Genomic DNA, 24,632 nt, shown 5'->3' with positions numbered 1-24,632 from the left:
CCACATCCTTCCTTTTTTTTTGCAGATACCACTTCTCCCTGCTCACATAGCCCTGTAAGATTTCTGCCACAGAAGAACCGCCACAGACCACTCCCTGCTGTCATGCAACACCCACAGCCCTTCACACCAACAACCCAAAGCAGAAAAGCAGCCAGGTGAGAACAGCTACGTGAGTGTTTGTGCATATCAGACCAGCCAGCCCTTTAGAAAACACTTTTAAAAAAACCCAAAGCCTGGTCTCTCAGCGTGGGGATCTGCACTAAAACCACCTCACCCACCTGCTGGGGTCAAAGAAAGGCAGTCCTGGTCCTGCCATAACCCACCTGGCTCTGCAAAGTCTCCTCTGCCCTTCTGCTGGCACCTGCTCACACACAGCTGTGCAGTGGGACAGATGAAGGACCTCCCCAAAGACCCATCTGCAAAAACAGCACCCACTATTTGAAGGCAGGTACAGAAAGGAGAAGGAAAACGTCCCTCTCTTTTTTCTCTCCTGAGTATGCTGAGTCTCTTTAAGTATTTATCACTACAAAACCCTTCTGTTTTGCACAGTCTAACAAAGACCAGCATGGTAGTGATGGAAAAGCAGTTGACCACTATGGACATCACAGCCAGGTAACCCAAACAGTTTTCACAGTGTGCCTTTTGGGCTGTGCCTCTTCTCCCGCTCCTTCTGCCAGGGGCAGTACTTTCATTTCAACACTAGTCAACAGCTCAGGACACACGAGTTCAAGTTCTTCCAACACTACACAGTTCCTGTGTGCTCACAGACAACTTATTTTCCTGCTTGTGCTTTTATTCCCCATCTGCAAAGGGGAGGTGTCTTCCCTACAATGGGAACACATGGTATTCCACTTCATAATGGTTTTAGAAAGATTAATATAAATTAAGTATTCGAAGAGATAAGCCTGGCAAGAACATGCAAGACATGGGAAGTGGAAGTATCACTGATAGATAAGTTACCTGTTTAGAACCACATTTTTCTCCAAAAAATATGTTTTTCCTATCAAATTTGCAGCTTTATGTTCAGGTTAGCATGCGAACAATTCTCTTTCCCCATCTGAATCATTCCACTGTCTTATGTCAAAACGAAACATCAAAACCCTGACTTACATGCCTTTTAAGTAAACGCAGAAGAGTTGCAGGCTCTTTGCAACGTGCTGCAAACCAGACTTCACTGACAGTCAAAAACACACCAGGTCTGGGCAAACCAGAACAAACTTTAGACTAATAACTGAGCAGAAAAAGCATTAAGCACTTTCTTCCCCTTTCACAGTCAGACCGTGCATGTGTCTTGCTCTTTGATGCTGTGTCAGAACGGTATCAGCCCTGAGCTGTCAGACATGCTCTCTCTGTGTTCTTATGAGATGCAAACAGATCCAAAGTTATGCAGTGCAGAGATGTCAGATACAAAACGGCCCAGCAGAGGCTGAGCATTGAAACTGGCTCTGTTTACAACGACCACAGTCCCAGAACAGATCAAGAGTTAGCCACATGTATTTAATACTGTTAACCGCTTACAAAGATAATATAGCTTTATTCAATAAAATACTTTCTTTGAAACGTTGATGGAGCCAAGGTTTTTCTGTTAAGAGTCAATTACGGCTTAAACAGCTCCACTCTTCTTCTCACAGCTAGCAAACATGATTATTTCCTTTTATCTTTGCCCATTTTTCCTTCTGCCCCAAGTTTTAGGTAATTTCCCTGTCCTTACTGAAATCATGACGAGTGTTCTCAAAACCAGTTTCTCAATGCCCTGAGTATGGGCAGTTGTGTAAAAACTGAGAGACTCCCCCACCCCCAGCCCAGTCTATCACTCTCTCAATCCAGGCTGTTTGTCAGAGTCACGCAGTGGAACAATCTGCCACTTCAGCAAACACACTGACCAGAGCCACCACACAAATCAGATTGTGAAGGAGAGCATGTTCGAGAAAGATCTCTCAACTGCAGCTGCCACACAGCTCCTCACTTACCCAGTCGTGCAGGGGTGGTGCACACTTCAACAGAGCTTCAAAAACCTTTAAATGCTTGGAGGTGAACTGGACTTCAGAGATACTTCTTAATTCTGAAGAGAAAAAAGATGCTAAGACTGAAAAAGAAGGAAGAGAATAAATTAAGGGATATGAGATCTGAAGCAAAAAGGAGAAAGCAAGCAGGAAAGTATCATGAGGACCTGATAAGATGATTCTCCCACTTCTAACTTTTGGGAAGTATCAGCACGCCATTTTAATTAACAATACTCAAGTCCTGAAGACAATATAGCGACACTACTCTTGAGCATTATCGACACAGAAGTGACATTTCACCTGCCAAAATCATCCCTGGCAAAACTCCACCATCATCAGTGGAACTACACCAAGCATGAAATTGGCCCACAGTCGCATTAAAACAGAAAAGGCTTTGTTTCAGGAGATATAGGGCATTTCTGGTTCTTAATAAAGCTCAGCAAACAATTGCTTATTGTCCCTAAGCAAATATCGCTGACACCAAACAAGCAGCCATCACATTCATAGCGCACACTGCCTGTCCATAGGAAAACGTCCATCAACAAAGCAACAGATTCCCAGCGTCCTGTTCCTATCACAAGGAAATGAAAGTCAGTTTAAATACCTCCCAAACTGCCTACCAGATCCACAAGCAATCATTCTCATTTTCAACAACATCCTTCCACACTCCTCTGCCAAGTCAACGAAAGTTGAATGTGCTGACTGGTGCTACAGGACCCAGCACACACAGACATACCACAACGCTGAGCAGCCCCAGTGCCAGAGCTATTCAACAATATTCCCACCACAAACTATACACCGCGACCACACTATGCTCACACAGAAGCATCTTTTCCTCCTTTTGTTACATTTTTGTTTGACCATGTAAATTCTCGATGAAATCCCGCAAGTTCACATGTTTCTGCCATTCTCTCCAGTTCACCACAAGCATGCCTTGGGCTTACAGGGCCAGACTCTGCTCCAACGCCAGCCACGGCCGTACACCACATTTGCATAGTATCGATTTACGCCAAAAATCATTAAGCTATGAAAAAATTCAATGGCTGAAGCAAACAAATAGTTTAGGTACACAGAGCTCCCGTACTGCACCCGTTGCCCTTTTGCACCCCCACAACGCGTTTCTCCGTGCACTCTCCCTGGCCAGCTTGGCAGCCTTTCAACCCAATGCACAGGAACACCTGGAACACCTGGACAGTTGAATTTCCGGGGTCCTTGAAGGAAAGTCTGACAGACCCAGGTGGGAGCAGTGGGAGCCCAGGAGAAGCAGTTCCTCGAGGCTTGTCCCGCTCCCAGCTTCTACTTGTTTTAAAGATCTGGAAGAAGACATCCACTGCCCACACCAGAAGTTCAGCCGCTCTGAATGCTCATTTTACAGAGCACCACGTATAGGAAATAAAATATTTCTGATTTTTATTTGCTTTTCCAACTTTTTGCTTTTCCTGTCCACCACCACCCATTCCCCCAGTCCTACCAGCCTGCACCCACAGTATTATGGGGGTGCTCCCACGGCTGCAAGAGCCACCCAAGGATCAAAGCTGTCCACAAAACACGCCGAACACCCACCAGCTTCATGGGAACACCCACGGGAGGCGGTGGGACCGGCAGCACGGCCGGAGCCCTGCACACCCCCCAGGCACCCTCCTGCTTGATCCCCCCTTTAATTTATGCATAGCCACGAAAAACCCCCCGTGTTTCCCTCCACGAAGGAAGGCGCGGGTGCCCCGCAGCCGGGAACCGCCGCTCCCGCCTCTCCTCCCCGGGAGCCGCCGTCCCTCAGCCCCCCCGGGCTGGGATATCCCGTCCCTCCGCGCCAGCGCCTTTGTGTGCGGAGCGCGCACAGAACCCACCTCGGCGGGGCGGCTCTGCCCACCCGGCAGCGCGGGGGACGAGGGCAGGAGGAGCCGAGGAAGGACGGAGAGGAGCGGCCGCTGCCCGCTCGCCCGCCCGGTGCCGCCGGAGTGTCCGCCCGGCCCCGCCACACGCGCGGAGCCGGCCCGGCCGCGCCTGAGGGGAGCGGCGGGGCGGGCCGGGGGCGGGCCCGGCGCTGAGTCACCGCCGCGGCCGCCCCGCCGCCTCCTTTGTTGTCAGGCGTGGAAAAATCCGGGGTGGCGGGGATGGCTGAGGGGGAAATCCCGAGGGAAATCGGGGAAAACTGGGCTTGTGTGGCGGGCTGGGCCGGGCTCCAGGGGCTCAGTGATTCCCTGCCCCGGGACGGATAACGCGAGTGGGGCAGGCACGGGTGGTTCTCAGTTCTCAAACTCCTGCTGGGGCCGTGGGTGCGCTGAGCGGCCCCGCTCACCTACGGGAGCCGCGTCTCTCTCCATGGAAAATAATTTCCCAGTTGTGCCTGCCTGTAACTTTCCCGAGGGGTTCCTTCCCGTATCCCAGAGCTTTTTCCCTGTGGATGTTCTCACTGTTCGTTCTGTAGGAACTAAGGTCCCCATCCGAGTTAGAGGCCAAGAGGTCACGGCCGGCCAGCCAACACGTGTTCAATGTACCCAAAAAATCTGTCTCCGAGTGAGCATCACACGATGGGGACAGGAGAGAATCTGGGACACAGCATAGCGTGCACAGACCTGGGAATGAACCCAAACAAAGACATTTGGAGATGAAATGTGTGTTTACACGCTGGGGTATACACTGGTATTAAATAGATTTCTTTTGCATATTCATCACTGGGATTATTTTGCGTTTCTTCGAAACAGATGATTTGAATCACAGCACAGCGCTGGAGTCATCTCAGGGATGGAAAGCTTCAGCCTGAGCTGGGGAGCTCAGTAATTTGAGGACCTAAGCCTTCAGCATCCCTTTGGGCTTGGAGACACCCTTCCCCTGCAAACCCCAGCCCCAGAGGTCCCAGCAGGAGGAGTGTTGGGTGCTCAGTAGATGGTGCTATTTCCACCGAATTTATCCTAAATAACCCTCTGCCCCGGGATGGGAAGGGCAGCGAGTGAGTTGGAGAAACATGTTTACTGTGAGACAGGGCTGAAATCCTGAGTGCTGGTAAGTACTGAAAAACTGTTCAGGTCTTTGTGTGCAGCTGTTCTTCCACTAGGAATAAACGGCAGCCGGGTTGAAACCTAGGAAATAGATGAAATCCAGGGCACCAGTGGCCATTGTCACATCTGGTTCAATTCAAGCCAGCTGCCAAGCACCTGCATACACAATCAGAGCTGTCCCGTGAACAAATAAAATGTTAAAAATACTAAATGCTCCTCCAAAAGTGCCTTGTGACATGCCAATCTGGACAACCATTTATGTTGTCCATGTTCGCAGTCCCAGCCCTGGCAGTGGACTGCCTCATTCCCAGCACTTTCCTTTACAGGAGTGAGATGTAGTTGTTCTGTATGTGGTGCTCATGGACACTGTATAGAGAAAACCTCATAAAAATTGATTCTTTTTAAATAGATGTGGTAAAATGATGTGCCTGGATGAATGAGGCAGTATAAATATTGATTAGTTCCCTAGTCTGTGAGCAACCCTCCATCTGAAGCATGGTGGGGGGGGGAAATAGTTTATGGCCAGAAAATTGCAAACAGCAACGAAATAAAATTAACTGCAAGGCCAGCAGAATGCTGGATTTCCCTATCTTTTGCATTTTTGACCTTAAAGACCTCTCCATATCATTTTTGTATGCAAGCATTAACAATTTGTATTCCAAAGACACTTTGTAGTAGCCCTGATCAAGTTTTTTATCTCTGTTGCCTTAGACACTACACAGTTGTCCCTGCTCTGAAATCTGACACGTTACATCAGTGTTTCCCGACTCTTCCTCTGGTCAGACAACTATTTTGTTGTGATATGTATGGTCTTCCTAGCAGATCCTGCATATCCACACCTTTAAATGGAATTTTCTTTAGCAAAATTACAAAAAAATTCTGGGTCTCTTGTCATGGCTTGTCAAAGGAGCACGGGCATTTTTCATGGTGTTCTGTTGCTGTTTGTTAAACATTCCGTTTAAGTGTGTGGTTATGGAGCATTGTTGGCGGGTGCAGATTTAGCAAAGTCCACACACATACAGAATTATCTTGTGCTTTGTGAAATTACTGTAATGCTGTGCAGCCCCTAAGCTGCCATGGCTGTATCCAGATCTGAAAAATATTGCTGGACAGAAGCAAGAAAGGGGAAGATTTGGGAAGAGCAGAAAGGTGAAAGAACTCACCAAAGACACACCTGAAGACCAGCGATGGCTGAGATCAACTTGTTGTCCTGTTAATTCCTCACTCAGTGCCTCATAAAAGACTGTGCTCAAATGAAAGCTCTGAGTCAAACATCTCACGAGCAATTTAAGGGATAACTTGAGTCATCACATTGCCTGGTTTTGGTGCAAGGGCTGCCTGGTATCTCAGACCCCTGGCAGGGGAATGAGTCAGTCCAGCTCAGCTGCAGCCCCTAAGAGAGAAACACATCAGTGGTCAGCATTGTCTCCCATTTGTGAGCCACTCAAATTCCTGGAATTCCTATTCCTTCTTTTGCTTTTTGACCACATGAAAATTACAGTCCACGGTTCACGTGATGAAGAAATTTGGCCACAACTGCATTTCACTCATGACGAACCTTCTCCCCCCAGCACTGTGGGTACTGAAACTCTAGAAAGTGCTCAAAAAAGCCTCAGGGATCTTTCTAGATGAAAAGCAATATATAAATGTAAAACATTACCATTTCATTTTAAATGAAAGGCAGTGTATTGGAATTAAAAAAAATTAATAAACTGGCTGCAGTTTAGACAGAATGATTCACTGGAAATACTTAATGTGAAAAAATTCCATTATAGCCAAAAGTGCACAGACATTCTATCATATGATCATCACGGGACATTTGTAATATGTACTTTGGCATTTTGATATGTCATGAATCAAGTATTATGTATTTTAATTGCCTGTTGCTGTTTGGATTTTTTTTTAGTCAAACTGCAGAATTAAAAGCAAAATCATCCTTTAAATTAAGTCCCTCTTTGTGAGGCAGGGAATTGCATTTTACACCGTGCCTGCACCATACTTGGCATTTGAGTGTTACCACATTATAACCTTAAATAATAGTAATAACATTTTTAATGTAGCAGAGACAAAGTGGAGTATATTACAGGGGCAGACACAAGTGGAGTCAGCTGCTGTGGGTTTCCCCTTGCTTAGTTTCAGCTGTCTGCAAACAGATGTGTTGTCTGAGCAGGTCATGAAGGCTGGGGAAGAGGTAGGTACCCTCTGAGAGAGATTTGTGCCTTCTATCCTAAATGTCTGTATTAGAACTGGACTAATTCCTTTGGAAGTGCTTCTGCTGGTTGTACAAGGCAGCACCTGACCAGCTTCAGCTAGATGCCTTCCTCTGAATTTTTCTAGCTTTGTGTATTTCCTTCACCCAGAGTGGCAAAATGCCTCCCTCTTGCCTGCTCCCCTTTGCAAACGGGAGTTGAGTGCTGCCTGTACACCACGATTTTTATTCCATATAATGTAGGGAAGCACTGACTTGATTCACAGGAGACTGGTTTTCTTTATTGCCCTGTAGCCACTTTAAATTTCGAGATTTTTAATTTAATAGAAGTAAATCAGCGGGAATGCAGGTTGGTATGAGTGTTTTTCCATACCATAATTCTGCAGAAACATCAGTTAAGTATTTGAAGAAACATCTGCTATGCACATAGATGAACATATATATATAGGAGCTGAACAATATGACTTCAGAGCTTGCAGGGTTTTCTTTACACAAAGACAGAGGCATAAAAGGGATTTCCTCCAAGTTTTCCTGTGTATTAATAATGAAGATCAGGATGCCACCTTTGCTTCCTCCCCTTCTGAACATACAGTGAAAGGAAATGGTTCTGGATCGAATCACAAAGAGCAGTGGAAAAAAACAGACTGCACTCCACACTGGCACTCAGAAATTTAATTTTCCAGCACATGGCATCTTTATGGAAGAAGTAGACAGATAAATCCCACATGTTAATAGTTGGCCCCCTGTGGATGACCTTTGGCTCAAATATTCCATATTGTGATTAATATCACACAGTTGGATCCAAAACATGCTCATTCCCCAGGCTGCAGAAGAAAAGGGGATTTAATTTACCTTCCAAAACCAGTATTTCATTTGATCACTTTTTTCAAGGTTGATTTTATCCCTGGCTGTAGTCTGAAAAGCTGTTCTGTACTCCCTCTTCTAGGACTTAAGACCCAGCTTCTCATATTGCCTCCACTACTGACTCTCTGGGCCACCTGAAATAAGTAATTCTGCCTCTCAGGTTCTGGTCTAGTAGAACAGAGAAAATAACTGTGCCTTCCTTACTGACACCATTTGAACTTACAGATAGAAGACGCTAAGTGAGGTTCATCTTCAGATAAAATAAGATATTGACTTCTAGAACTTCAAGGTCTCATAAGATTAGGTCAGAAAATTAAAGATATACTTGGATTGTGGTTTTCTGGCCACCTTCGCCCCTAAATTTGCCATTTTTATGTGCCTTTGCTCACCTTGTCATGTCATTATAGTGATCTTACATCGTTCTAGAATACAAACTGTACCCCTTGCACTGGCACAGGTAAGCAGGCAAACGTGTCACTTTGATCTTGAAGGACACAGGATCAGTGGAAAGGAAACACATCCTATGTAAAATACAGATACACAGTACCTAGCATTCCATGGCACTTTTCTGGGGAAAGTAGATCCTCAAACATACATTTACAGATGGGCTCAGGGTTGTAATGCAGACCATTTTAACAGGCTTGACAGCACATCACTGGCATCCTCTGTAGGGCCAAAGCCTTGAGGTGCTGCAAGTAATGATACCAGAATTCCTCCCCATTTTACTTCTCCAGAGTTATGTCTGACACAGAAAGCCTCATTCAGCTAATTAAGCCGTTGCTAAAATTGCCACAGACCTCAAGTTAGTTTAGACTGAGCCTGTATTTCTGCCTGCCTCTTAGATGAGATGAAATGTAAAGCTTCATGATGAAGGTTTGGAAACTGCTCCTGTTCTGTGGATATCACAAGGAATTTTGCTTTTACTGGGCCTAAAAAGGCATGCCCAGCTGTCTTCCCAGGGATGCCATAGGAAGGTTTGTGGAAATACAGCTGTAATAGCTGGAGACCCAGAAAAACGTGAGACAAAGCCTCTGAGGAGGTCTGTCCTTGCCTCCTGCCAGGACACATCTGGACTGTTGTGCAGGCTGGGCAAATTTTTCCATTCCCAAGCTGGTTTATTTACCCAGGATGACAGGATGTTAGACTGTACTTGGGGTGGCCCTACAGCAATTGGAACAATCTCATATCATTTCCCACTATAAGAAATAATCAAGTGCTCTTTCCTCCATGAAAGGAAAGATGGGCAGATATTCTCTGTGCTTGCCATAAAGTACATGCAAATTGCAAGGGACAAGTAGCTTTATTACTGTCTTTTGTGCAGTAATGATTGCACTCTGGGAACTTTCAATGGGCATGAACACACTTGCAGAGGATCATGCACATAGATGAAGACTCTACAGCATCTTCCATCACAGGATCTCAAAGTGCTAGTTAAACCTAACAACTTCTCCTGGTTTTGGTTGGGATAGAGTTAATTTTCCCCCTAGTATCTGATACTGTAAGATATCAATAACCATGGTGTTTGCAGCATGCCCATTAGCAGAATATATAAGCATGTCTTATTTTAAAACTAGATTTTCAACTTCCAACCCTAGTTGAAATTAATAGGAGAATTAGAGATCACTGTGCCTAAAAATAAAGTAACAAAAAAGAAAAAAAAACAACCCACCTGCTGGCCTTTGATATCTAAAGCAAGAAGTTGAATCTCTAGGTGTTGAGTTCCCTATATTTCTATGTGTGATTTCCTATGAAGAAATCCATGAACATGGGCTTTGCTGTGCCAAGCAGAGTCTTGAGCAAGCTCAGCATTTCAGACCTTCTGTGCAGGCTCTGCAGAACTGGTGGCTCCATGCTGAAACAGTTTTGAATGTATGCGAATCCCTTTGCAAGGGCAGGTTAGCCCAATTTAAGATACCACAACAATTGCTGAGCACATAGAAATCCTTAATATAGCCAAGCTGCTCTGGTTTTCCAGAATTTTCATAAATATAAAAAAAACTACAGGATGGCAGATGATTTAGGGAAGTGATAGGGGTGACAGAGACTTTCAAGCCAACACACTGGGCTAGTAGGAGTCCTGGGAACAAGAGTCAGAGCTCCAGGTTCTCACTGTCCCAGTAACACACTGGAGTGTGTGCCCATCCCAGAACTGGGTCTGTGATCACCACATGGCATCTCCAGCTCTCTTAGCCCCGTCTTAGGCAGTCACACCATAAAATTCTGCCTGGATTATCTCTGGTCCTGCATGCAGTTGGGACTTCTGGGGTCGTTCTTCCTGGGGAAGTTGTGCTAAAATAAGTTCAAAGTCCCTCTGATTCTTTCTCAGTGAGTCATTCATCATGGGAGTGCTTGTCTTGGTCTTCTAGACATATGGGGAGAACTGTGGGAAGAAGCTGAAGAGACAAAGTAAATGGGATAGAATCCCAGGGGAAAGCAGAGCCATAGCCTGCATTTCCAACCGTGGCTGAGAAGCTGGGTTGTGTATTAGTGTATTGTGTAAATCAAGAAAGAAAATATGGGGAATGCTGTATCAGAGCCTTAGCAATGGGTAGTGAAGGCTCAATAGGTCCATTTCAGCTTAATCAGTTTAGAATTTCAGCTGAGTCTCTTGTCACCAATTCTGCTACAAATAGTAATGGAGTAATGACAGCAAAGCAAGCAATTAACTGAAATAGGTTTCAAACTATTTTCCTGGTTTCCCACTTGAAATAAGTCATTATTCTGTTCCTAACTCTTCATTTTTATTGTCTGCCCCCTGTGGTCTAGTAACCAGCTGGTATTCCTCATGAAGAAATCAGCAGGTTGATTGACGCTGTGGCTACCCTGAAGTCCTCTGAGGCTTTCTTATTGACTGACCATATCTTAGATAAGGTTGCCAGTAAATTATAGCTCTGCTTAAGAGCATCTGCCTCAGGGCTGCTCTCCCCTCATTATAAATACTGATCTAATCCTGCACGTCTCCTCAATTATTGGAGAGTACAATTCAAGAAGTGGCTTCCCCGGTGAACATGAAATGAGATAAACTATTATTCCTACATAAGGTAAACATGACTACTTAAGAGTGAAGGTAAGCATTTTCAGGCCAGTCTCCTGATTTTCATGTGGTTTCCAAAGGGAAAACACCACTCCTACTAATGTTGACTGTTATTTTATCACAATCAGTTCTAAAAATCAGTTTGAAGGTTCTACCTTTCAGTAGAACTACTTGTAAGTATTTCTCTCTGCCAGAACAACATTATGACAATTCAGGTGACAACCTTTGGAAAGGTATTGGGTAAGTCACTTTAGAGTCCCCAGCCTGCCACAGAAACCCTTGGGAGATGATTCATGGCCATGCCAAAATACAGGAAAGACATTTAATTTATGAGATCAATAGATGTGAGAGAGCAAACAGAAAAGGGACAAGCTTTTCTTAACATCTTTTTGTGTTAGGGATAAATTATATTCTGGATTGCTGGATGAGTTTCAACACATCAGTGCTGATGGAGATGAGTTAGTCCATCTTATAACTACATGAACAAAAGTATCTCATTTGTAGAGTCATCCTATTATAGTGAATAAAGGGTGAATAAAAGAATCTGTTAGTGCTCCTGTTAGATCAGTTCCTGCTCCAAGTTCCAGTAACTGAGACAACTGCTCTTACTTTCTATGGTCTTACACACAAACCACAGCACCCAAGTCCAGCTTTGCAGGTCCTGCCTGAGCTCTGGCCTATCTTGAACCTTGCCTTTTGTGGGAACCCTTCCTCTGGAAAAAGTCTTACATTGCACATTGACTTTATGCAAATCTAAAAACCATGTTTGAGTACTATTAGATGGGTGACTTATTTACAGCTTTGTATTTTCACCAGGATAAGTAGGAAGAAACAGGATTTATTTCATTCAGGGGAAAATGTGCATTTAGGAATTAAATTCATGAAACCTGTAAGCCCACACCAAGGTTACATGGCAGTTTGACTCAACATAACATTAATGACTTATTCTAATTATGCATTAACATCTTGGATTATGTTTATTCCACAGTGTTTTCTTTCATCTAAGAGAAGTTTATTGTTCACCCAGCTCCAAATACAGAGTGAATTTTGACATCTCTGGTGGGAAATTAAAAATCTGTCTCATTGCTGCTGTCATCTATGTGAGCTGGTTTTGCTAGATCATTAATTTGTGCCAAGCTAGATTGGGATGGCAGATGACAGAAAGGGGAGCACTCATCTGAGGGCATGGTGAGACTACACACAGATCATCCTTCCTCAGCCTACACTGCCAGCCCAAGGAAACACTGCCAGTCCTGGGGCAGGATCCTCTTGGGAACCTTTCTTGTGCTTCCTTCTGATCAATCATAGTATAAAGACATAAAAATCTGTAAAGAGTGGCTGTAGTGTTCATGTTAAAAATCTGTCACAATCCATTTACAAAGGTAAATTCCCAAGGAGTACTACAAAAAAAGGGCAGACATACATGATACTCCACTCACAGTCTCTAGATACTCACAGCCTCCTAACTGACTGCAGATTTCTGCTAATTTCAACAAATAGATCAAAATTCCTAGATACAACCCTCTATCAGTCTTTTTTTCCCTTGGACTTGTCCAGCTTATCTTTAAATTAATGTGAGACTCTGGCAGTATCTTTTGGCAAGGAATTTCAAAGCTTAATAATCTTCTCATTCTGCACTGGTAAGGTTTTTTGTTGCCATCACTTAGTACAATTCTTCTTAAAGGAAACATTATCCTATGGTCAATGGAGGCAAACTTCTATAGGCTTCTCTAGTGTTAGATCTCAACAGTATTGTTTAACCCAAGCCCCCTCAAAATCAGCAAGAGATTCTTAATTTTAGTTAGGTCCACAATCCTGGAAAAATAGTTCTAATTACAATTTAGTCAAAGTGAGGTTTCACCTCTCCCTAAGTACCCAGTATCCCTTATTGCAATTCTGGCTTTGTAATCCTGCTTTAGTTTCTAGCAGGATTCATCAAAACAATAATTTCACTTAAAAAAAAAAGCTACAGAGTGTTTTTTAAGGAGAGATGAAAGGCTGAATGGTGAGTGGGGCTGCCCCATGACAAACAATTACCAAAACAAATAGGTCCAATGAAAAGCTCTGCTCTCATTTACATGGCTACAGGACTCATCTTGCTAAATTGTGGCCCCTTTTATCAAAGGATTTAAATCTGAATTATCTCCTTGTAATTCCCTCAAATTTATGCCATTTGTATTCTGGTTTTGATCAGCTGCTTCTTCTGTGTTACTAACTAAGGCAGAGGCACCCTGTAAATACAGCATACTTCAGTACACTCCCTTACTTACGTACTTACAGATAACTTCAATATTTCCCCAAACAAGATGTGCCACTGTGACCCATAGAGTCAATACATATTGCATTTGCATTCTTTTATAATGCAAGGCAGTTGTAGAATTACGTACAAATAGACCTCTGGGGGCCTGACCTCCCAGCTGTATTAAATAAATCCCCTTAGCACAAAGGAGGAAGAAAGGGAAACAAAGGGCTTCCTGCTGGCTTTTCCTGGAAGCATAGAAGTGAAATAATTCACTTCAGTGTCCTGGGGAAATAAAGGATGGTTAGAAAACATCAGAAATCAATCTTTAGAAAAATACAGCCCTAGAAGTGAGAGAATGAACAACTTGGCTGTAGAGGAGTGGAGTTTTCCCAGTGTATTCACTCACCATCATGGCCCTGCAGAAAGCATTTAGTCTCTACTTAGACTAAATGTCCTTGAACTGTGGAAATCATAAGGGGAATGTCCACCACTTGGATGGACATAGTTACAGGGTGGGTTTTGGCAGGAGTTTATATAAACTCCTCTGAGAGGAGTTATACTGAGTTGCAAATTTGTCTTTTTTAGTACACATACAATACTCAAGCTGACTCTGATCTGATAAAAACAGCTGTTCAGACATAATTTCTGGCTTTCTTGCAAAATATTTAAATGAAAACTTGAAAACAATTCTGTTCTAGTTTAAAATCAAACCATTTTTTCAGGGTTTCTTCATGTATTAACCAAATCTCACATGCCTTCCTAAAACTTTTAACAAATATTTCCATTTAGTCCAAAAACTTGTTTCTGGGGGGAAAGAAATCTTCCTTAGAAAATACCAATTCTACTAGAAAACAGATATTAGACTTCGGGTGATCCTGGACAGACTCTGTAATGTGGGTGATTCTGTTTGTTCTTCCTTATGGGAGCTTCCTATGCATTAAAGCCTGGATAAATGGCATTTACATTGCCTGTAACACCAAATCTTCCCCTGTATGTCTCTCATTGTCTGTATTCCCTGGACTTAATGGCAGTGGAGGGGTATTTCATTCATCTCCTATGATGAGTGGTGTTTTTCCATGTATTCATTCCCAGAAAGAGACAGAATGGAAAATCAGTGGTTTTTTTCTAATTTATGTATGTGTTAACAGAATGAATTTTGGAGAGGGAAGCTCAGTAGTGCTTACTCATAGCCCCTTGGTTTTGTCCACTGATGTAATTGTCCTGGTCTCACAGCATCCAGAGTGGAGACACACATTTTATTAACAATTAAGTGAATGGAAAAAGGCTGGCAAAAGTGTTCCCTATGGCACATTTCATTTCAGAGACCGCTGAGATCAAAGGATCAGAGGGAGCAAGCTGAAGCTTAGCATGTGTCACCAGCCCTCCTAGGACCTGCCACATCTTGCATACAAACATGATTTTACTAGTCCAAACACTGAACCTGAGGCCCTGTTTGCATATGACAGCATATGCCAGATTTCTGTTTGCAAAATCTAAAGTGGGAATGACAAAGATATAATCCCTAACTGGGAAGTGTTAGACAAATGGTTCTGGTTCTGGTTTCAATCCATCTCCTTTGTTAATCTTATTATTCAGAGTCTACTTAGGGCCATCTCATGCTCATTTAAACTAAATACATAACCCAATTAAAACAATCCTGAGCTATTTAGATCTATGGAATTAGACTAAATTTCAGTGCTTCTGACATTTGAGATCATTTGGGGCTCTAGAGCATGAATATCATCAGTTATCTTCTATATCTACAGTTTCTGTAGTCTTCTATATTCTATAGTTATCTATATCGTCAGTTTATCTTCTCCCATCTCAACCATCATTAATAAATTGTACATATGGGTTAGGAAATTGTAATATTTCATATATGACACAACAGTTCCAGCCAATTCTAAATTGATACTGTAATCCCCTGGTACAGCTCTATGTCTGACTAGAGGATACAGGACTTGAGTCTGCAAATCCACTTGGGTGCCTGGGACCATGGGGATGTGCTGAGGTGATGGCAAGAAAGGACAGAGGAAAGTGGAAGCGTTTGGTCCATCAGCACAGCAGCTTTCCTAGCAAAGCTGGAGTCTTTCCAAAGGCCTGGTGGCTTTTTTCTGCTGTAGGAAATAATCTGCTAACTAGAGTTCAGAGTGGAAGGAAACAAGGAGAAGGGGGTAGTTGGATGAAACAATGAAATGTTTTTCTCATCAACTGTACTTAAATCCAGCTGCAAGTTGATCTGTTTTGTTAGGAACAGGCAAGCAAGGTATTTCCAGAAGATTCTCACAAGATTGTGATTAAAAACAAGGAATGTGCAAGAAGTTAGAGTGACAATTTAACTGAAACAAGGGCAAGAAATGCATGGCAAAGGGAGCTCAGCAGATAATTCCATGTACAATTTGTTCTCTGGATTTTATACTATTTATATTCACAAACTATTCATGAACAGATTGCAGAAATTAAAACAAATGAGAAAGCATTTATTAATTATGGAATAATTGATATACAATGTGTTATGAGTTAGAGATAATTCTTGGTCTCCAAATTGTATCAGCTAGGGTTGTGTGACTCATAATTTGTACAGTGTCCCTTTGTCACACGAGTCAGAAAGCTCTGCAGGACAAACCCAGCACAACTCATCTCAACTTTGATGTATCAGAGTGGGGACCTGGTGGAGCTGGAGAAGGTGCAGAGGAAGACAGCTGAAGTCAAGGGGATGGAGCAGCTGCCTCACAAAGAGAGGCAGAAAAGGCTGAAACTCAGCTGCAGTTTGGAGAAAAGGCAGCTGAGCAGGGATATGACTGAGCTCTGCCTGTTCACAAAGGTGCTGGGTTAAAGGACAAAGTTATCCTCAGTCCTATAACAGGTACAGCAACACAAGAGCTGCTTCTTGGGGGGATCCATGAGCAGAAGCACTGCTGCCAAGGGTGCTCTGCCTGGGGACATGACAGCACCAGGGAGGCCACCAGGCCTACCAGGCCATTCTATGATTCTATGACACCATCATAGATTGGCCCACCTTGGTTTTGGTTTGAAAAATCCCTGTTAGATCCCACATCCCTGCTCATGGGCTTGGACTTCTATATGGACTCTTTGGCACTCACAGAGGTGCTGGGCATTCCAACATCAGAAGTGCCATGAATTAAAAGTGGTAGGATGAGTAGAATTTTGCTACTTTTATTATTAGACTGAAAGAAGCTCACAAAGGCAGTAAATCTGATTTAATTTGTGTAGGCTCAGCTACAGGACATTTTTGTGCCCATCTCTTTGGTCAGTAGCAGATGTCAAGGGCAAGGAGTTCATTAAATATCATGCAGCCCTCCACAGTGTCTTTTACCTCCTCAGCTTGCTTTCCTGCTTTTCTGACACAGCTTAAAATTGCTTGAAGGTACTTCTTTCTCAGCCATGCCTTCTCCTTTCACTCCTCTGTGCCCTTTCAGACTCTGAATATGCATCTGAACCTGACAGACACAGATCCCTGCTTTGTGACAGGGCCTTGACTTTTTTCTTCCTTTTTAAAAATATTTTCTTCTTTTGTACCTGCAAATTACTGTAGGTGTGGTTTTCTGTCTTCAGTTATAGGGGAGGATAATTTGTGCCTCCCATGGGGCTTAGCAAAACTACAGGCACTGGTTCCTTTGTGCCCAGTTCTGGAAAACAAAATGCACCTGCAGTTGTATGTCCATGGGTGAAAATTATAAGGACAATGTTAAGACAAGACTGGGAATTTTCCAGTGAGATGGATTTTTACAGGAAAACAAAGAAAACTGATGCACCTGAGCTGAGGCATTTCTGTGGGAATTTTCACACCAGTTTTAGCAACAGTGGCATTCCTGGGAAAATCTACACAACTTGATAATCAGCTTGTCCTACCCCAGAATAGTAGGAATTCAGAATTTAGGGCATTTTCTTAAGATGAGGGAGCCAAGGCCAAGTCCTGCTGTGTCTGACTGTGAGTTTTCACATCTCAAGTGCATGTCCAGCCTGTAAGGGTCCCAATGCCTCCTTCTCCTCATTTGAAATTGTCTCACTCTGCTGTAGGAAGTCTGACTGACTGCCTCAGCACTCACAGGACTTTGTAAGTCTGGGGTTCACAGCTGAGCTTTCATTTAGACAGGGCAAAGTCAGGCCTCCCCTTAGACTGAAAGTGGTATAAAACTTCTCAAGTTCCAGACACATTATGCATCACCCTGTGCATCCCATCTTATTGAGGCAAAGCCAAAAAAAAGCTTTGCTGGTGTTGTTTCTTTTTCAAATGTCTGTTAATAACTGTAAATAACTTTGAAATTCAGGCAGGGTTAGTTCAGATGGGTCGAGGTGCTCCATGAGTCTGCTGTGGGCCTTTTTTCCAACCAGAGGATACACACAAGCATTATTTTGCTCCATGTGAGAAAACAGTGCACATATTTTACAACCCATTTCCCTCTTTAAGGCTGTAATCACATGAGAAGAAACCAGCTGGTCTATCCCCAGCTGATCTATAGCCCTGGCCAGCTGTAGTGGAAGGAACCCTGGTAGTGAAGCCATATGAAGAGCTGTCTGTGGCTCTGTGCTGGGCTCCCACTTCCCTTTGCATGCTGCGAGACAGCTGAGGCCAGGGCAGGCAGTCAGACCTGTGTCTCATAGAGCTGCTGTTGCAGGTTCTTCATCATGAATGGCCTCTCTTAGATAAGTTCTAGTCTACATCTAGGACCAGGTACCGGAGCACTTTCCCCCACTGATGCTGCAAACTAATCCGGACCTACTTGTAAATATGATAGTGAAAAGCTTTGGTGAAAGGCATGAGAAGCTTGGAAGGACTTTTTTTTTTTTTTTTTTGGTGTGTGTGGTGGGAGCCTCTTGCTTTTAAAGAACTGATGATCTGAACAGGGAGAATCTTAATTTTAGCTGAGTCCTCTGAGCTTCATTGCTCAGTGACAGATGACATTTCTCAGCCTTGTCAGAAAAGAACACCACTGAATTGAAGCTCTGTCTCATTCTGCTTCATTAGAGCATAATGAGGCAAAATTACAGGGTTTGCTGGCACTGCTCAGGAATTCAGCACCATGACTGTCCCCAAAGCCAGCCAAATAACACAGCTACCAGCCCCTCCTGTGGCACTGGGCACGGGCTCTGGGACACTGCAGAAGATCCACTCAGGCTTTTTCGGGAATCCTAAAGAAATCCTCATAGCCCCAAAGGGATCAGGGACAAACAGAGTGGATGTAGCAGCTGAGGGACCCTGGAGCAGAGCTGCTCCAGCATTGCCATTCCTGAGGGCTGTGAGGGGCATTAATGGGCCCCATGTGCTCCAGGAATGCAAAACTCTGCGTGGGCTGGGAGATTTATGCTCTTGACATTGGGGGGATTTCCTGGCTAAGAGCTGATTGCTTTGGACTGTGTCTCTGCTCCGAATTAATGGGACTTTATTGAACAGCAAACCTGAGGAAGCAGTAGGGCTGGAGATGGATGCTTGTCCTGTAAGATCCTGCTGGTTTAACCTCAAATTTCTGAGGATGTGGAGCAAGAATTGTCTTTGTTTAATGCAGTTTACATTTAATTGTCATTTAAGTGTCATTAAAAGATGAGAATGGCCTCATTATTTTCTATTTTATGTCTTCCACAATGCCCAGCAGTGAAGCTATGTAGGAACAGAATAAAACTATAGTAATTCCCCAGTCTTCAACAAGGCATGGGATGTGCCGAGCCACAGATGGTATCTTTATGTTTTAGCTCCCTTCAGTCATTTCAGTGATTTTTATGAATTTTTTCATTAATGAACTCATGTAAACTGCTGGCAGCCCAAACATCCCATAACTCTACAAAACATTGCTGTGAACTCTCTACTTTCTTTTGATTTGTACCTGCTGTTTGGCATTACTACACCTCCTACACAGTATTTAGGTGTTGTGGGCTGTAGAGTAGTTTAATTGACAGAATTAATACTTGAGACCAACGTCAGAGATGCAACTGTTCCATTTTTTGTTCACCTTGGACTGCTGACCATCACACCTGAAGCTGAGCTCCCCATGGGGAAAACATCAATATGTTTGAAGGATCTGCTTGAGGTGAGATCACCTGAAGACACAGACATTCAGTCATCAGCTGAAGGGCTCCAAAACTTTGCTTTTATCTGTGTAAGCCAGTGAGACACTCAACAAAGCTTTGGATGCTCAAACAGTGAGGGGAAACATGAAAGCAGGTCCACTGGCACACTCCAAAAGGAAAGGAAAACCGTGAGAAGAAAATGAGTGACTGTGAAAAGATCTGGCAAAGACATATACACAGAGCTGGAGATGTCAGTGACACAGATGGATGTGTCAGTGGGATGGAGGGAGGAAAATGAAGCATAAGGTTCAGTGATTTGGTTTCTGCCTGTGATTTAGGTCTGCATTTAGCTTGCAATAGTTTGCTTTGAATGTGTACACAGAAAAAAGAAAATCCTTTCAGAAGGGGCCTCCCCCTCTGGCCACCTCATGGTTGACAGAACCTTTGTTCCCCAGCCCCTTATTAACACAGAATTGTCAGGCTCCAATGCAAACCTTGAACACCTATAGTTCATTCCTGTTATTCTCTAAACATTCAAACATGACAGAAATTTAGTCAGGTAACTTACTTAGGAGAGCCTTCTCCTCTTTCCCCTGCTGCTCACATTGCAGTATATTGCTGGCATTGTTTAAAGTGTTACTGGCAAATAATATTGCTTTGTGCATTATAAATAGAAATCAGGCAGCAAATGGAATTAAATGTGGACTGAAAGGCACGAATTCCTGAGCAGAACAGTCTGTGTGTCTGACAGGAAATAGACAAACTTTGTTAAGTTTGCCCAGGACCAGCCTAATTTAATCTTGGAGTTTTGATTTTTTTTTTAAATGTGGTTTTACATGTCTACAAAATGTAACAGCTACTTGAAACTGAAAACAAAGCCTACAAAATAATATCTCTCCAGGGCATTCCAAATTATTTAAACCTGACATTTTCCAGCATTCCTGTGCAACAGATAACAGTAAAGAGTAGGTTAAAAATATACAGCATTAGGGTTATACAGGCAAAAAATAACAGCAGATATTTGTGAAGGACAGATTAGTAAGAAATCCCTGACCTGGGTGATGGGATTGAGTGTACCTTGATAAAATTTGCCAATGACATCAAACTGAGTGGGGAATTGGACACTTTGGAAGGGAGAACCACCCTGCAGGAATACCTGGACAGGCTGAAAGGATGTGCTAAGAACCTTGTGAAGTTCAGCAAGGACAAATGTAAGGTCTTGAACCTGGGAAAACACGATGCAGGAGTGCAGCAAAGGCTGGGACCAGCCCAGGTGGGGAGCAGCTCTGTGGGAAGGCATCTGGGGGTCCTGATGGGCAACAAGCTCGGGATGAGTGAGCTCTGTGCTGCTGCTGCAAAGAAAGAACAGGATGATGAGCTGAATCAACAAGGGCAGAGAGGAAAAAGTCATCATCCCACTCTACTCAGCACTTGTCAGGCCACACCTGGAATTGTGTGTTCTGTTTTGGTCTCTACATCAAAAAGAGGTGTGGGCAGGCTAAAGGGAGTGCAGAGAGGGGCCACAGAGATGATCCAAGGACTGGGAAGCTGCTGTATGAGGAAAGACTGAGAGAGCTGGGTTTGTTCAGCCTTGAGGAAAGGGATGGGGAAGACCTTATCACCAGGTTCCAGAATTCAAAGGATGGCTGCAAAGAAGATGGAGATTCCCTTTTTACAAGGAGTCACATAGACAAGATGAGTTAGACAAGTTATCCCTGGGGAGATTCCAGTTGGACACAAGAGAAAAACTTTCCATAATGAAAACAGTCAGGTACTGAAATCATCTCCTCAGGGAAGCAGTGGGTTTCTCAACATTAGATACTTATAAGATTAAACTGGACAGGGTCCTGGGCCATCTAAACCATGCTTTTGCCGGGAGAAGTTGGATGAGATTATCCTTGAGGTCTTTTCCAACCTGACGTTCTGTGATTCTGGGCTCCTATGACATTCCAATACTTTAAACTGTAAAACATCAACTGTGCTGCAATGCTGCAGTGTGCTGGTGGGGAATTGCACCCATCTTTCAGGATTTTCCATCAGGTTCTGTCCTACAGAGGCATCTATCACATAAAATATGGAGCAGATGAACTTCTTAGCATCTTCAGTTAATTTTTTTTTATATTGATTAATTTTACAGTGGTTTTTTTTGTTTTACTTCCAGTTGCAACTTTCATAAGAACATTGTAGACATTTTTGGTGACAATTAGAGTGAAGAATGTAGAGTTTCCAACAGCCTCTGTCATTTTCTGCTGGGGTAGCAAGGTCGTTTGGAAGATTAGGATTAATCTTTCCTGCTTCCTGGCTCCTAAAGATAGCATCCAAGCTGTCCCCTAACTGCACTGCAAGTTCATTCCACAGCTGAAAGTTAAATGCTCTCTTTATCAAAGATCTGTTCACACCCCTCCCTCTCTTCTTCCTCAGCTTTCTTCCCCTTTGGTATTTTAGAACAAGATTTAGCCACCCTGACAGTTTCCACATCAATACTCAGCATCACTGAGTTGCAAGAATCCAGTCTGGTAGCAGCTAACTGGAGGTTCCCTCTATAGGCATCTTTGGGGCTTTTTGTAAATCCCCAAAATCAAAAAATGTTGGATAAGAATCACAAAATGTTCAGTTTTGTATTGCAAACCTTGGAACGTTTCCATTTTCTTCATGAGATTTACATCAGAGGTCTCTTGGAGAAGATATTTCCTCTGAAAACACATTTTGGTTTTGGAGAAGCTCATCTTTTCTCTCCAATTCTGCTGGAAATTCAGGAGAAACCAATGTCACCTTTGCTTTGCTGGAAAAATCTCTTGCAAACTCTGCTAGAGGAGGAAGAGCTGCACATGTACCCAGGGAGGTACATAGAGACCTGAGCTCTTTAACGTAGCTGGGCATGGACCTGCCCTGATCTGAAAGCCCAGCATTCCCAAACTCCTTGTCTTGGCAAGCAAGGTGCTCCCATTTTCCCATTTGTGTAGCAAAGGCATTGAGTGCAGACACCCAGCAGGGGTGCATCACCGAGGCACTGAAATCACAAACAAGGACTGGGTCGTGCTCAGGACTCTGCTGAAGTCAAGGAGGGTCCTGTGCAGACCCGGGCACCTGGAGCTTATTCCATGATCACTGAAAGGATTGATGGATGTGATCCCACACTGTGGCAAAGCTCCCATTGATCTTCTTTATTCAGGATGACGATATGAGTGAGATGGGACTGAGGAAACACTTACAGAACTAGAGACCTTTATAAGTATTTTAATTCCAAGCCCTTGCTTTAAAGTTGTAACCGTGATAATTTATGCAACAGATTGGTGGTAAAAGTATTGTGTAGTCAGTGTGATACTGCAAATGGGAATTTAATAATTGCTGATTATTTTAGAAATGTTGTCTTGTAAAAAAAGACATAGGAATAAGTGATAATCAAGGGTGAAGAGATTACTGCTGTTGATTTAAAAGCTTGCTGAGGCAGATTTGAAATCCCAAAGCCAGAGCATTTCTTTTAGCAAATAAAAATGCAGAGGAACAGACTGGTGGAGTCTTGTTCACACAACTGGCAGGCAAGTAGCAGTAAATCATGAAAAATACATTTCCTAAACTTTCTCTTTTAATAAATTAGGCGTTGTTTGTAAAATAGCTTGGGAGAACATGTTAACACAGAACTGCTAGCTAGATAACAAGCCAAATCCATCTCTGCATTTCGGCCCAGTTTCACCAGGGATGAATTTGGCTCTGTCTCTACAAACATGAATCAAGCTGTTTGCATTTTGTCATTACACTATCCCTGACCCAAGCGTATACATTTCCTTGGCAACAGCAATTAAAAGCCTGACAAAAACACTACACGTTATCTGCATAATATTTTCTTCCTTAGCAAAATTTGTATTTTCCCACTCCTGCCCCTCCCTAAGTAAGAAAGATTAAGGGGCCCATCCAGTTTCCTGTGAAACTGAAGATAAAAATTCCTCTGGTTTTGACAGCAACAGCAGTGCTTTCTTCATTTAGTGATTATTTGTTTGATTGATGCCTGAGTCCCAGGCAGCAGTCCCAGCTCTGTTGGCTCTGTGCTTGGCTTATAAAACTTCTCTTGTCCATAGCCATGTCCATTCTCCTCCAAAGAAAAGAGGAAGGTGGATGCACCAGTGATGTACTGGGAGCCTTCTGGGTTCCCAGGTGCTTGAGAGAGATGGCATCAACTAATAGGGGTTTCTTTGGGAAATTCACCAAAAATAAGATCTACATAGGTATTTTGGGACCACGTGTATCTATTTAACTAAGAGATTCACCATATCACTCATAGGTTTATTCTCTATGGAATATTTGGATGTATTTAAACTCTGTTCCAAACCCTTATCAGACTTCTCTTTCCAATTCAATGCAATCCAAGACTAAATAAAGTGTATAGCTAATAATTACAGGAATTTCCATAATGGCTTTTCTCAGCTAGATATTCCAATTAGAATGAGAGAATTTGCATATGCATCAGTTATAACAAGATAATATTTGGTGGGGAACAGCAAGCTTCTGCTCAGAGAAGTGGAGATCCCAGTCCCCATCTTTAAGGAATTTTCCATGTAAATAAGTTCAGTCCTGTCAAATTCTCTTTTCAGAGGAAAACCAATGATTGTTTCAGGGTTTATGCTCCCAGGCTTTTGGCAGTCGCTGCATCTGAGGGTGATGTGTTTATTCCCTTGCAGGGAGCTGAGCTATTGACAATGCCAACTCTAATGAACCCTCACCTCTGCTGGAGATGAAACTTGCCTCTGCTCTCTTGGGGTGGCTGAACCTGACTTGTAGCCTTCCAGCTGTCATTGCAAGGAGTTGGGAGATGACCAGAGCCATCACACCCACTGCAGTCAGTGGTTCAAGACTGTTGTTATTGGCTGCATCTCAGAAACCCACCAAGGTGCCCTGTGAAGTTTTTACCTGACTAATGGTAAGAAAAATAGCAAGAGACAAAAACAAAATCTGTTTTTCTCCTGCCTTGTATGTTTGCATGGCAACATGATAACCCTACTGCCAGAATCAGCAGCCCTTTTCCATTAGCAAAACTAAGCAGTCATTACCACCACACCAAAAAAAGAGCCCAAATCTGCTTTTTGCAGCTTCTGAGAGACGGGCTGCAGGGGTGGGGGGTGTATTTTCCACATCTGTTTCCTCCATCCACCTCTCATTTGCTGCTGCAGGGCAGGAAACACATTGCTCTGTGCACCAGCCACTGACCCCTCTGGGAGCCAGGCTGCAAGCAGGGCTGGAAGTCCTTCACACTTCATCT

At 43.4% G+C, this 24,632-nt stretch overlaps 1 protein-coding gene across 5 annotated transcripts in view; it reads right to left on the bottom strand.

The window, feature by feature from the left end:
- FAM107B (family with sequence similarity 107 member B) overlaps positions 1–24,632 on the bottom strand; it is a 126,313-nt gene that overhangs the window by 61,556 nt on the left and 40,125 nt on the right. The window contains exons 1-2 of one of the 5 annotated variants that reach the window (XM_014883098.2): positions 3,851–3,987; positions 1,971–2,086 (exon numbers count right to left, since the gene is read on the bottom strand). The exons of 1 other annotated variant lie outside the window; for it this stretch is intronic. The gene's annotated coding sequence lies outside the window, so the exon portion shown is untranslated. Of the gene's footprint in view, positions 1–1,970; positions 3,103–3,850; positions 3,988–24,632 lie in introns of those variants that run through there. 3 more of the 5 variants (XR_015804096.1, XM_014883100.2, XM_014883097.2) reach the window with 3 other exon arrangements.

Source organism: Sturnus vulgaris, chromosome 5, assembly GCF_052056855.1.
Source record: "Sturnus vulgaris isolate bStuVul1 chromosome 5, bStuVul1.hap1, whole genome shotgun sequence".
NCBI classification, from domain to species: Eukaryota; Metazoa; Chordata; class Aves; order Passeriformes; family Sturnidae; genus Sturnus; species Sturnus vulgaris.
The sequence above is the reverse complement of the archived record's forward strand: the minus strand, read 5'-3'. Positions and strand labels throughout refer to the sequence as shown.